The sequence below is a fragment of the Coenobita brevimanus genome, chromosome 21 (assembly GCF_032717465.1).
Source record: "Coenobita brevimanus isolate Jiangsu-jjx chromosome 21, ASM3271746v2, whole genome shotgun sequence".
NCBI classification, from domain to species: Eukaryota; Metazoa; Arthropoda; class Malacostraca; order Decapoda; family Coenobitidae; genus Coenobita; species Coenobita brevimanus.
In genome coordinates this window covers 22,146,369-22,159,771 of record NC_136974.1, presented here as the reverse complement: position 1 = coordinate 22,159,771, position 13,403 = coordinate 22,146,369, and the positions used below count along the sequence as shown (strand labels likewise).

The 13,403-nt window shown below is 41.2% G+C and overlaps 1 non-coding gene across 1 annotated transcript; it reads right to left on the bottom strand.

Moving 5' to 3' along the window:
• Positions 1 to 12,274: 12,274 nt before the first annotated feature.
• On the bottom strand, positions 12,275 to 12,393 carry LOC145392294 (5S ribosomal RNA). The gene has a single exon (XR_013895966.1). It is a non-coding gene; the product is annotated as a 5S ribosomal RNA (ribosomal RNA).
• Positions 12,394 to 13,403: the final 1,010 nt, after the last annotated feature.

The window sequence follows — 13,403 nt, the reverse complement described above, 5'->3', positions numbered from 1 at the left end:
AAAGAAAAATAGGAGGAAAGAAACAAACCGACAGACAGAAAATACATACAAACTCGAATTACAAGACAAGATAGACAAACGGACAGCCAGACAGACGTGCAGGCGGTCAATTAACTCCGTGATCCAAAGAGAGGAAAAATACCAAGAAATACCTTTGGCTCTTTCTTACCTCATTCTCTCGGCCTTTTGTCTGCCTTCTTCACCTTCTCCTCTTTCTATCTCCAAATTTTCGTCTATTTTGCTTTCTTTTATCTTTTGTTTCCTTTTGTCATTTGCTTTGTAGTTGCTGATAATTCCTCAGCTTTAAACTATCAGTTAATCTTTTTTATAGTTTTCTTTTTCCATGGAATTCACCTGTAGGTCTAAATGTGGCCTTCTATCTGTTTGCTTATCTATCTGCCTGTCCACCTTTTTTTTTTTTTTTTTTTCAGGGAAAAAAAAAAACGGGGAATCAGGATTTAAAATTGTGGGTCCGCTCCTGTTTACCTTAGAGTGAAGTAAACGTTTCTGTACCATAACGCCTTTTATTGATTTTTACCATTTCCAGTCCCTGTTTATTCATACGGAGATATTTTTTGGCCGTGAACGGTTAAGCAGTATCCTTTGCTAACCCATTTAGGACTAGGGGTTTTCCTATGCTGATTATATTCATTTAGCAAGACGAAGATTAATCAAATATTGAGGAGTGCCATGAAAGAAATGCATCATCACACGGAAGAGGTTAAATTCTAAGAAAGTAAGAAAGAACTATGACACAATAATATTTTCAGTAAATTACGGTGTACAGAACCAAGTGTAAGAAATTATTCATTTCATCACGACTAATAAGGAAACTAAGAGCAAATGCTTTCGAATCCAAATGATACAGCTTTTAAAGACCTCCAAACTTTGGGGGGTATTATGTTTCGGCTTCACTACTGTTTAACCCCCCTCCCCTCCAAAAAAAAATGGAGTTATGTTATTGCTCAAAACTGCAGGAAGACATTGATGTCATCCCTAGAATACAGAGTGACTTTCACAGAGCTGTTTACTTCACATCAGTGGTTTCCAACCTGTGGGGCGTGCCCCCTAGGGGGACACGAAGAGCTGCCTGGGGGGGCGCGAAGGCTTGATAAAGAGGGTAACAATATTTGAAAACTATGAATTATGATGGAATTCAGTAATTTCTAAATATGGAGAAAATATTTCAGATATGAATAAGAAATCTAGTTATCTGAATATATAAACCATTTCAAAGATTAAGAATCAATGATATTTATTGACATGTGCCAACTATGCCAGTAAAATACAGTATTTGAGGAAGGGGGGCGCAGGGAAGGTGTCATTCAGTGAGGGAGGGCGAGAATTAGAAAAGGTTGGAAACCACTGCTTTACGTGAAGTTCGATTACTTTCTTTATTCATTTTATTGTATCCGTGCTGCCTCTTGGCAGTGCAGGTGGGAGGAAACTTCTTGTAGTCTTGGCGTTAATGAGGACCTTATCCGCTCTCCCACCCCCACAAACTTGAAAACTATGTCCAAAGCTGAAAATAATCGTCAAAAATCAGCAGCGCTAGAAGAAATGTGATGCCCACGGCCAAGCGTGGATTTGAATTCCGATGTTTTACTAGGGTAGTTTTTTTTTTTTTATGCGAGGAAGAAGGAACCAAAGGCCATGAGCCCGCAGTAACAGTTCCCTCCAAGAGAAAAACAAAATACAATAGAGAGCCAAATTCAAGATCCGATCATTTTGAGATGCCGGGACACACTGCGTTTGAAAGACTGGAGATCATAGGCAGCAGGAAATACAGATAGAGGGAGACAGTTCCAGAGCTGATCTGTTGCATAAATGAAAGACTGGGAGTAACGGTTAACTCTTGCATTAGAGAGTTGGACAGAAAAGGGATGAGAGTTTGCTGCCAGACGGGTGCTACGCGCCCGTCGTAGAGGTGGAGGAATGCAAGCAGACAGTTCAGAGGAGCAGTGACCATTAAAGTGGCGATAGAAAAGAGATAAAGATGCAACAGTGCGGCGAAGAGACAGAGGTTGAAGGGAGTCAGTAAGAGGAGGAGACGAAAAGCCTTTGACTCCACCCTATTGAGAAGAGCTGTATGTGGGGAGCCTCCCCACACATGAGAGTTGTACTCCACACAGGGGCGGATAAAACCCCTGTATAGAGTCAACAATTGTGCAGGGGTAAAGAAAGAGCGGAGTCGGCTTAGCACACCCAATCTCTTGGAAGCAGATTTTACAAGAGATGTAATATGATCTTTCCAAGATAAGTCCCGAGTAAATGAAACCCCAAGCATGTTCAAGGATGATGCAGGATTAAGCTGAATATTATTAAACATTAGTGGGTATACCTGTGGAAGATTTTGTCGGGTTGATAGGAGTAAGAACTGAGTCTTAGATGCATTAAAGACAACCATATTATTTTTACCCCAGTCAGAGATACGAGCCAAGTCAGACATTAGGTGTGCCATAGCCTCATCCCTTGTTTCTTGAAGTAACTGTTGAGATGGGCGTTGTGGGAACCGAATGGAAAGGTGAAGGGTGGAGTCATCAGCGTATGAGTGGATAGGGTTAGATGTACAGCTTAGAAGATCATTGATGAATAAAAGGAAGAGAGTTGGTGATAGGACAGAGCCCTGAGGAACACCACTGTTGATAGATCTAGGAGAAGAACGATGGCCGTCTACAACAGCGGCTATAGAACGACCAGAAACGAAGCTAGCGATGAAGGCACAGATAGAAGGATAGAAACCATAGGAGGGCAGTTTGGAAATTAAAGATTTATGCCAGACTCGATCGAAAGCCTTTGAGATGTCAAGTGCAATGGCAAAGCTTTCGCCAAAGTCCCGAAAGGAGGATGACCAGGAGTCTGAAAGGTACGTGAGAAGATCGCCAGTGGAGCGTCCCTGACGGAACCCATACTGACGATCGGAAAGAAGGTTGTGATAGGAAAGATGCCTTAAAATTTTTCTATTAAGAATTGACTCGAAAACTTTTGAAATACAGGACGTTAAAGCAATTGGACGATAGTTGGAGGGTTGTGAGTGGTCACCCTTCTTTGGGACTGGCTGAATGAGAGCAAACTTCCAGCAAGAAGGAAAGGTACAAGTTGATAGACAAAGGCGAAAGAGTTTGCCTAGGCAGGGTGTAAGCACAGAAGCACAGTTCTTGAGAACAACAGGAGAGACCCCATCAGGCCCATATGCCTTGTTAGTACTGAGGCCAGTGATGGCAGAAAATACATCAACTGAAGAAATTTTAATGTCAGCCATGAGGAAGTCAGAGGGGAGAAGTGATGGAGGAACAGCACCGGAATCGTCTAAGGTGGAATTGGAGGAGAAAGTCTGTGCGAAGAGATCTGCTTTATCAGTAGAAGAAATAGCTACAGAACCATCAGAGTAGAAAAGAGGAGGGAAGGATGATGAGGTAAAGTTGTTAGAAAGATTTTTGGCAAGGTGCCAGAAGGAGCGGGAAGAATTCGAGTTGGAGAGTTGAGAGCATTTAGTATGGATGAAATTATTTTTAGTAGAGCGAAGAACAGACTTAGCACGATTCCGGGCAGAAACGTAAAGATGATGTGCTTCAGGGGTGGGTTGGTTCCGGTACCTTTTGTAGGCCTTCTTGTTGCGGACAGCATTAGAACAAGCGTGATTAAACCAAGGCTTTCTTGCGTTAGTCAAAGGATATGAGAAAGGAATGTATGCTTCCATGCCCGTGAGAATAACCTCCGTAATGTGCAAGGCACACTCAGATGGCTCACGGCCATGGAAGCAATAATCATTCCAGGGAAAATCAAAGAAGTACTGCCTGAGGGCCTCCCAGTTCGCGGCTCCAAAATGCCACAGACGACGTTTCCCTGGAGGGTCCACAGGCCGTACCGGAGTGATAGGACAGGTTAAGGTAATAAGGTTGTGATCGGAGGAGCCCAACGGAGAGAAAAGATTAACAGAGTAAGCAGAAGGATTAGTTGTGAGGAAGAGGTCAAGTATGTTGGAGCTCTCTCCAAGGTGGTGGTGAACATTGAAATCTCCAAGAATGGAGATTTCAGAGAAAGGAGAAATGGACAGAATGTGTTCCATCGTAGAAGTAAGATAGTCGAAGAATTTTTGATAGTCAGTAGAATTAGGGGATAAGTAAACAGCACAGATATATTTAGTCAGAGAATGACAGGAAAGCCGAAGCCAGAGTGTGGAGAATTCAGAAGAATCAAGTTCAGGAACACGAGAGCAAGATAAGTCGTTGCATATGTATACACAACAGCCACCTTTGGCTTTGAAATGAGTATAGAGAAAGTAGGAGGATACAGAAAAGGGTTTGCTGTCGGTTGCCTCAGACAGCTGAGTCTCCGTCAGAAAAAGAAGGTTTAGAGGAGGAGAGGTGGTGCTCAACAGAGCGAAAGTTAGATGAAAGGCCGCGAATGTTGCAGAAATGAAGAAGAAGAGAGTCAGACAGTGGTTCCAGGCACCTCGAGTCGTCACCGGGAGAAGGGCAGATGGCGGGGGCATTTATGGTCCCCCCCCCCTGGGGACTCCGAGGCTTGATTAATCGACGCCTTTTTTTTGAATTTTGAATAGGAAGTGTAGTGTGTACTGTGCATGTAGTTTGGTGAAGATAGTTAGAGAAATTTGTACTGGAGAGCATGCTGGCCTACTCTCTGTGTAACAGACACTGAAAAAGTTCAGCAAAGGGGGATGGTCAGGAACTAGTCCTGAGGGCTGATGAAACGGGAGCTCCAGCACTCCCTGTCATCAGCTTTCCATCCACCTCGGGAGTACTGCCCTGCTCGACTGGTGCTACAGTCTACTCTACAGACTATCGCAGTAATGACATACGTTACCTTAACTTGCCTAAACATGACAAAGAAAATCAAGGTACCCGTAAAACTTTACCTGGACGTGTTTTGATTTGTTCCGAGAACTCAAAATTTCACAAGCACCTAGACCATCTGATAAACTTTGGAAGGCTCCATCTTTAAATCAGTCAGTGCAGATAACTATAATTAATATTTTATTTGCGCAGACTTATTGTCAAACGGTTTTTGTAACCCTAATAATAAAAATAATTTCAAATGCGTCGATAATAATGAATGCACTTGGAGAGCCAATCACCTGTCACCTTTCAAAAGCTTAAGGCTTGTCTCTTCTCAGAGGAGATCGATAAAGCTGTAGTACTTTCATGGGTCTCTGTCTGTCTGTCTGTCTGTCTGTCTCTGTCTCTCTCTCTCTCTCTCTCTCTCTCTCTCTCCTTCTTCTTTTTCTTCTTCTTCTTCTTCCTCTTCTTCTCTCAATAGAGTAGTTGTTCACCAATCTCGATGGCGTAGTTTTATGGTAGTAGGTTCGTTATTACCGCTTGCCACCAGTCTAAGTATTTCTATAGAGAAGGTTATCTTGTCGATGGAGAGACACCAGGAGAGAGTAATGGTGAGGCGTGTAGGAGATAATCAGTGTAGGCCTTCTCTTGTTCCGTTATTCTCTTCGTATTTTAAGTGGGATGATGAAATATGCAGATTTGGGTCGACTGAGTTTACTGTGAGACAGTTACTTGAATAAAAGTTTTGAGTTTAGCGTGACCCGTATAGCCTGTGGTTAGTAGCAGTTTATGCTAGCTGCTGTCCTACTTTACTCTCTCTCTCCTACTCCCTATCGCTCTCTCCTTGTCTAGTCTTGTACTCTCCTGCCCTACTCTGTCTCACTCTGTCTTTTCCTATCTTCTAACATTCCTGCATGTGATATCGGACTTCGGCTAAAGTGTGTGGGAGTACGTGTGCGTACGTTTATGCGTGTGTATGTCTGTCACGTTGCCGACACATGATCAGAGGTGTCTGACTTTCTTGCTTAGTCTTGGGTATGGGGATGCGTTCTGTAACTCTTCCTGGAGAACTCAGACATAACTACCTGTTTTATACATTGTTACCTATGTCTGTATAGCTGCATACCGTAGTTACATATAGTATTGTGTTATATTATGCCTACATATCGCTCGGTCACTCCCATTGACATACCAACGACAGTAAATATTGTCATAAAATATTAATACATATTATATACATATTACAATAAACTTGTAACTTAAGTGCAATACATAATATTGGAAAAGTTACATAATTGTATGAATATTGTATAGTTCCAGTTACATCGTGTTAATGCTATTGTAGTTACATCATTTTAATGCAACTGTTACGCTAGTGTGACTTAACAATGTATTACTGCAACTGTTGCCATCAAATTATAGTTACATCTTGTTAATGGAACTGTTACATAATTGTGTTGGCCATAAAATTTTGTTACATCTTGTTAATGCAACCGTTACGTAATTGTGTTGGCCATAAAATTGTAGTTACATCTTGTTAATGCAACCGTTACATGAGTGTGTTGGATATAAAATTGTGGTTACACTTCTTCTTCTTCTTCTTCCTTTCTTATACAAGTTTCTTTTTAATATTTTTTCTTTCCAAATTTTTCTTATTTCCTTTTTCCAACCTAAATCCTTCTCCCGTCTTCCTTCCCTCCTTCAATCATCCATTCAGTGACCCATTAATTCAATTGAGCATATATCTTAATTCATTTCTAATGCAGTCCTTCTTATCTAACTTTACACTTTTTTATATGTTTTCCTTTTCTATCCATATTTTTTCCTTCATTAACAAACATATTCATCCTCCTGTTTCCACTGTGTTCTTTCCTTCTCCTCCTCCTCCTTCTCCTCCTCCTCCTCCTCCTCCTCGATACCAATGTTTATTAATTCATTCCGTACTATTTCCTGCCTTCCCTTTCTTTCTTTTCTTTCTCCTTTTACCATTCACCTATTCAGACTTCATTCCTTATTTTTCCAATTTTTGTTCATATTTTTCTTCCCCTTCCTCCTCCTCCTCCTCCTCCTCCTCCTCCTCCTCCTCCTCCCTGTTACGAGCCGAGAGGAGAAGCACTCAGAGATAATAGAAGGGGCAGGTTGGAATAGACTACGTGATGTGTGTGTGTGTGTGTGTGTGTGTGTGTGTGTGTGTGTGTGTGTGTATGTGTGTGTGTGTGTGTGAAGTGCATCCAACTGTATGTAAAATTAATACAGCTTATTTACTTTATTCGTATGTATATGTATCGGTCTGTGATTAAACATATGTGTTTGTCGTTGCAAGTAACACGCCGAACTTGAAGGATATTAGGTACCATTTCAAGCTAAGCTTCGCTGACATTCCCCTGACATCATTGTGCCCTTACAATTTTCTCAGTTTACTCGGACAGCAGAGGGTGTCCTTCCTTCTCACATTATTATTGTTTGCAAAATGTCTCCGAAACTCCCCACTGGCTTTAAGTTTTATTTGGTTTCGACAGTCGTTTAATCTCGAAGGCTTTAACTTTTGGTGGAAATTACACAACTACCCCGAATTTTACCGCCTTTCATCCCCAGCCTTCTTCACTCTCACCTTTACTTCGTCTTCTACTTCCTCTTCCTTAACCTCCCCCATCCCTCCCCTCACCCTTATCTGTCCATACAGTCCTAACACTCATCCTTACTTTATCTCCCATCACCTTCCATTTTTATCCCCATTATCCTTTCCCATATTCCCTCCTCTTTCTTCACCTTCCTTTTCCCTGCCCATCACTTTTTCTAACCCTCTCCCCTCCCAATGCCCCCACTCTATGATTTTCTATTAACTCCCAGACGATTTCATTCAGCTTGGTGGATATGTCTCGCGGTGAAGGGGCTAAAAAAGATGGTAAAATTAATATCAAGTTTATCATACCAACAGTAATTTCCAATACGGTAGGATCCAGAAATTACAATAGAGCGCAAAAAAATACATTAATATTCAACAGTTTTCACACCCACTGAAATAGGCCACACAGTCATTTCTCGCATCAGATAAGCCTCCTAAGTCTTTGCATCACTTCACAAATAAAAACACTTTATTTTTTCCTTTATATGAGCTTAATGTACATCTGTGGGATTTTGTCAAACTAAATGTAGATGTCTAAAAGAAAATGTGCATACCCATAGACACTCACCGATACTACATACCAAGAATCTGTTAAACAATATTTCATTAAACATATTGAAATTATTTAATTTGATTGGAATTATTCTCAGATTCAGTAGAGTGAAAGTCTTCGCAGGCAAGGGATAAGGAACAGTCTGTATAACCCTTTCGATACGATGGCGTATGTTTAACTATATTCTTGCCAGTATCAAACAGCAAGATTTAGCCTAGGATACTCCCGAACTGGAGAAATCATACAAAATCTTCATAATATTCCTTACCACTGCTACGGCGCCTCTCCTAAGGTGAGTAAAATGGTCTAGCTTTACCAAGAATAAACTGCAAAAAAGACGCCACAGCACTGACGAATATAATAGTTTCACTGCGATGGTTGAATCCTTCCTTTTAATCAGTTTTAGAATACTGTTTTCAGGAAACTACACACCCTATTCAAACAAAGGTCTAAACATGACGTCGTATTTACAGAAACCCCATCAGTCAATTGACGACATCATTATTTAATTATCACCAAAAGGTTTTATTACCTCGCCCGGACGGCGTCCGGCGAGGTGTTTTTGGTCGTTTTCTGTTCCAGGTGTTTTGCTTACAAGTTTGATACCCGTATGCAGTAAAATATGTGTCAGCCTTTTCTACCATTTGGCTGGCATCTTTCACCTGGCAGATCTTAAGCTGTGCTATGAGCTCAGCAGGCCACGACCTCTCTAGCTGTGTACGCAGCATAAGGTCAATTATCCCCTCACGCGTGGAAGGAGTTTCATCTTTCTCCATCCACTCATTTAAGTAAGCAGTGAGACGGTCGAGGAACTGAACAGCTGTCTCCTTGTCTTGGAGACAAGCTCGCATGAACCGAACTTAGGCGTCGTCTACCGTGAGACCATACGCCTTAATGAGTGCAGCTTTCATCTCATACTTGAGATTGTCTCCAAGAATTCTGTGGAGAATATCGAGGGCAGGGCCCTCAAATTAACTAAGAAATTGGAGCCGCTTAGCTGCCTCATCCAGTTGATACAGGTCTGCCATGTCCTCAAAACGAGCTATGTATGGCTCGATTCGCTCGCCTTCCTTATATGAAGTAAGCTTGATGCGTGGGGTCGCCAAGACATGTGCAGGGAGAACACTCGTGGAGCTTGGACCAACTGCACCAGATGTGTCTGAAGGCAAGGAATCTCGCTTGAGCTTCAGCATTTCATATTCGTGTTTTTCGCGTGCTTCTCGCTCGGCACGTTCGTGTTCTCGTTCTCTGTCTCGTTGTTCACGCTCATATTCGCGTTGTTCTCGCTCTTGTACTAGCTCGAGTTCACGTTGTTTTTGTTCGTGTTCGCGCTGTTCTCGCTCGTGTTCGAGTTGGATTCTACGCTCTTCACGAGCATCTTTCTCACGTTCTTGCTCGAAATTAAACCGTGAGAGAACGTAGCTCTGAACTTTTTCTGGCTCTGTGAGGCCCATATCTTTGGCTTCCTGTACATAAACACTGGCTGCCATGATGCTAGCTCAATCTAAATAACTTGCGACTCAGTACTGACTGCGATTTTATTTTTTTTTTCTGAAATGCGAATAATTTAAAAATAAAGAATATAGGCACAGGTTAGTGGTGACCAGTTTTATCTAATTAAACTGGTAAAGAAAGAAAATTAAACAAACAACTGACTGTCTATTATGTAAATTAATAAAAATGAATCAATAATCACCAGTAAGGTAGTGCCTATAGACTTTAATGAAAAATACCTAAATATGAACGAGTGAGTATTATCTCGTGAATAGCTTTAGAGCTAGGAGTTAATATCCTGGAATGAGGTCGCCAATTGTCACGGGGTTTTTAAAATAAATGCAAAATTAAATGATAATTCTCAATGATACTGAAGAGCAGGGACAATGAATTGTCTTGCTAAATCAAGCAATGATTACTTTATGCCGGTCCTCTTCGCCGACTCTCTCAGAATGAGAATTTATAAACTTTCTCAACAGTACACAGCAGAGACTAATTACTCAATTGCTGTTTATTAGTACTGTTAGCCTCTGGAGAAAGTTACTTCACCCCTGACAATAAATAACTAATACTATTAATAATATCAGGTTCTTGCTGATGCATAACTACTAGAAGGCACAACGGATTTTAATCTTAATACAACAAGACTGGCCTAAGTACCAGTTATGAATAGCAAAACGTTTATGCAAGCTAGGAGCTATAAGGGAAATAAGCTTAATTGTGGAGAAATGAAACACGAGTTTACATTACATTAAGCTCAAGAAAAAGAACTGTTAAATTTATTGATTACAAAGAAATAAATTTAACATTACATTTCAAATGAATTCAAAATAAAGAGATCGCACTCACTCACTCACTCAAAAGCTAAATTCTTAAACCTAGGAAAAGCACCTTAACTAAACTCTTAAGTCTAGGAAAACGAAAAGAAATACTGGTCAGTGTAGCGTATCACCAAAGAAGGGTGGGAGCCTGGAGAACTGTAGTCTAGGGGAGTCTGGGTGCTAGATGACCTCTCACTACTGGAGCACAGAACCTCACTCCGTTGCGACAGACACTTGACTGCCCATTCAAATACGATGCATGTGCTAGGACGCACAGGCCAGCCGAGAAGGCGTGGCCAACGGTTTAGGCAAGCAGGGGCGAACAATAAAGAAACAATAATATCGCTCAGTAGAGCACTTAATGACGGGCATTAGATCGGTCACTTTTGAAACAGTGACGAATGTTTTGAAAAAAGTATACCACCGAAATGGATAGAGAAACGGTTGACTGAACGAGACACAGTGAGTTTTCCACCAACAGTTCATGGTTTCTCACAGAAGGAAAATGTCGCGAATTTGATTCGTGACAGTTATGAAGATGTACCCCCATCCAGGCTTCTGTTGGATGAATCCATAAATAGTCTCCATTCTTCTGCATTATAATCTTTGCCAAGTTTCTGCACTGGGCCACTTACGTCAGTGGAGTTAATCAAGTATCCATCTTTCTTGAAATATGGTGCAAACTCTTTTTTTCTATTTCGGTACCAAAATGAAGTTGTGTCTGGATGATATAAGGATTTATCTTTTAATCAGGTCCGCAACGACTGTGAGCATCTCTTTGTAGACCGAGGTCCTTTACGAAATCATTATTTTCATCCTGAGCGAATGACTGTGGCTCATTGCCTGAACACGCTGGGACAAAGTCATCATGGCCTCTGAGTGTGTTTCTACATAATCCAGACTATCAGGTGGAGTAGGGACTGATAGATCAGGTCCATGTGGTACTGGTCTTATTGCTGATGGGAGATTAGGAAAAGCAATTTCTTTCTGATTCTTTTTGTTCTAGCCTAGAATTTTGCAGGAACAAAAATAACAATCGTTACCATGATTTTTATGTTCCCTTCATATCATCGGAATACCAAAAGCAAGAGCCTTCTTTTTACATCTTGTCCATTGTCCTAGTTCCTCAAAACAAATTGAGCAGAATATGTGAGAGGCCCTCTTTTTGTTCTGGTTACCAAACTTTATTCCAGGGTAGGCGTAATAAGCTTTTTAATTAAAATCTCTTATATTCTTTCTCTGTTTCTTCACTCCAAATTTTCCACATATGTAGCAAAAAGAAAAAAAAGTGTTCACACAACGTCTACAGTAGGCGCCATAATATGATCATCAACAGTACAAGTTTTAAATGATCTTTAAAAAAAAAAATCAGCAAAGTTCACAACTCCAATATTACACCACTATTTTCAGTAAATATCACTCCAACAAGACACACACACACACACACACACACACACACTCCACTGGAAGTAATTTACAAGCACACTAATCAACTAAGTCACACTGTTACTCTAATATGTTTGCTGCACTCCAGAGTCCAGTACCGCCGTCTCATCACTGTGTTATGTTACACCTATATTCTGACATTATAAAATAAAATAACTCACTTGTATTAAACATGGATTTTCTGTCTATCTATCTATTGCCAGACGCCTCAATCCCGTTCGGGGTGGCCACAAACAAATCGCCTCCACGTCGCCCTGTCCCCTGCCATTTCACTGCCCCGCTCCCAACTGACACCCCCCTCTCTCATATACCTCTCCACCCCATCCCTCCATCTCATCCTCGGCCTCCCCCTCCCTCTTCCCCCTTCACCTCACTCACATATACTCTCTTCATCATGAATTTTAATACTTCATTCATTCATTTTCATTCATTGCCAGACGCCATGTATCCCAGACGGGGTGGCCAAGGGGTTAGAGTTAATTGTTTTACAGGGAAGGGCACTAATCCTCCACCAACCCCACTTGACACGTAGGGATGCCAACAGCATCTGGTGTTCCCAGGCGGTCACCCATCCAAGTACTAACCAGACCCAACGTTGCTTAACTTCGCTGATCGGACGGGAAGCGGTGTACTCAACGTGGCATGGCCGTTGGCATTTAATACTTGAAAATACTAAATTCCAACATACTATCATTGCAATAAGACAACCATAGGTAAATAGTAATACAATGCGAAATTATAAACCTATAACTGAAAACTAAACAAAGGGTTTTGTGAAAAAAGTTTACGTTATAGAAAAGAATGGTTTTCATTTTATTTAATTCAGCGGCCAAAAATATGTTAAAATCACATGAAAATTTTAAAAAAAATTTCAGTGTATTCCTGCGTGTGTGTGTGTGTGTGTGTGTGTGTGTGTGTGTGTGTATTAACTGAAAAAAAGCACCACACATGAGAAGATATAAATAATTTTTAAAAAATGAAATAAATCAGCGTCACTCTGGATTAATTTTCTTCCTTTCAAAGTCAACCAATAAAATCTAGCTTCGTGCCACGTGCTCGACTTCCGCGTTTTACTTCTGTGGCGACAACGTTTTCAGGCTGTTTTCTTCCTCAGTGTTAGTTCGTCTCCCTCACTTTTTTTTCCTCCATTACAATAACATCATCTTACTCTCGTGGAAGTGGGAAAACGGGAGAAACGAGATGAGCTTCTTTTCGAGAGTAGAATTTGAGTAGGATACTTTTATTTTCTCACGCACCTCTGTGTCTACCTGTTTGTCACACACACACACACACACACACACACACACACACAGCACATAAACGTACAAGCAAAACAAACAACAGGACACACACACATATACACCTCTAGCAATAACATTTACATTCCTAATCTTCGTAAAAGCAACCGTGAACCCAGCGTCTGTGTGTGTGTGTGTGTGTGTGTGTGTGTGTGTGTGTGTGTGTGTGTGTGTGTGTGTGTGTGCGCGCGCGCAATGTGTCTCGGTATCAATAGTGTTTCATCTGAGCCCTACTCAACCACTATCTTTCGTTTTTTCCGCCCCTTTAAATCAGTGGTTCTTAAGCTTGTGGCATGCCTCCCTAGATGGGCGTGAGCATTTTCCAGGGGAGGCGTAAGTACTCAGGGAACAAGAGTAGAATTGCCC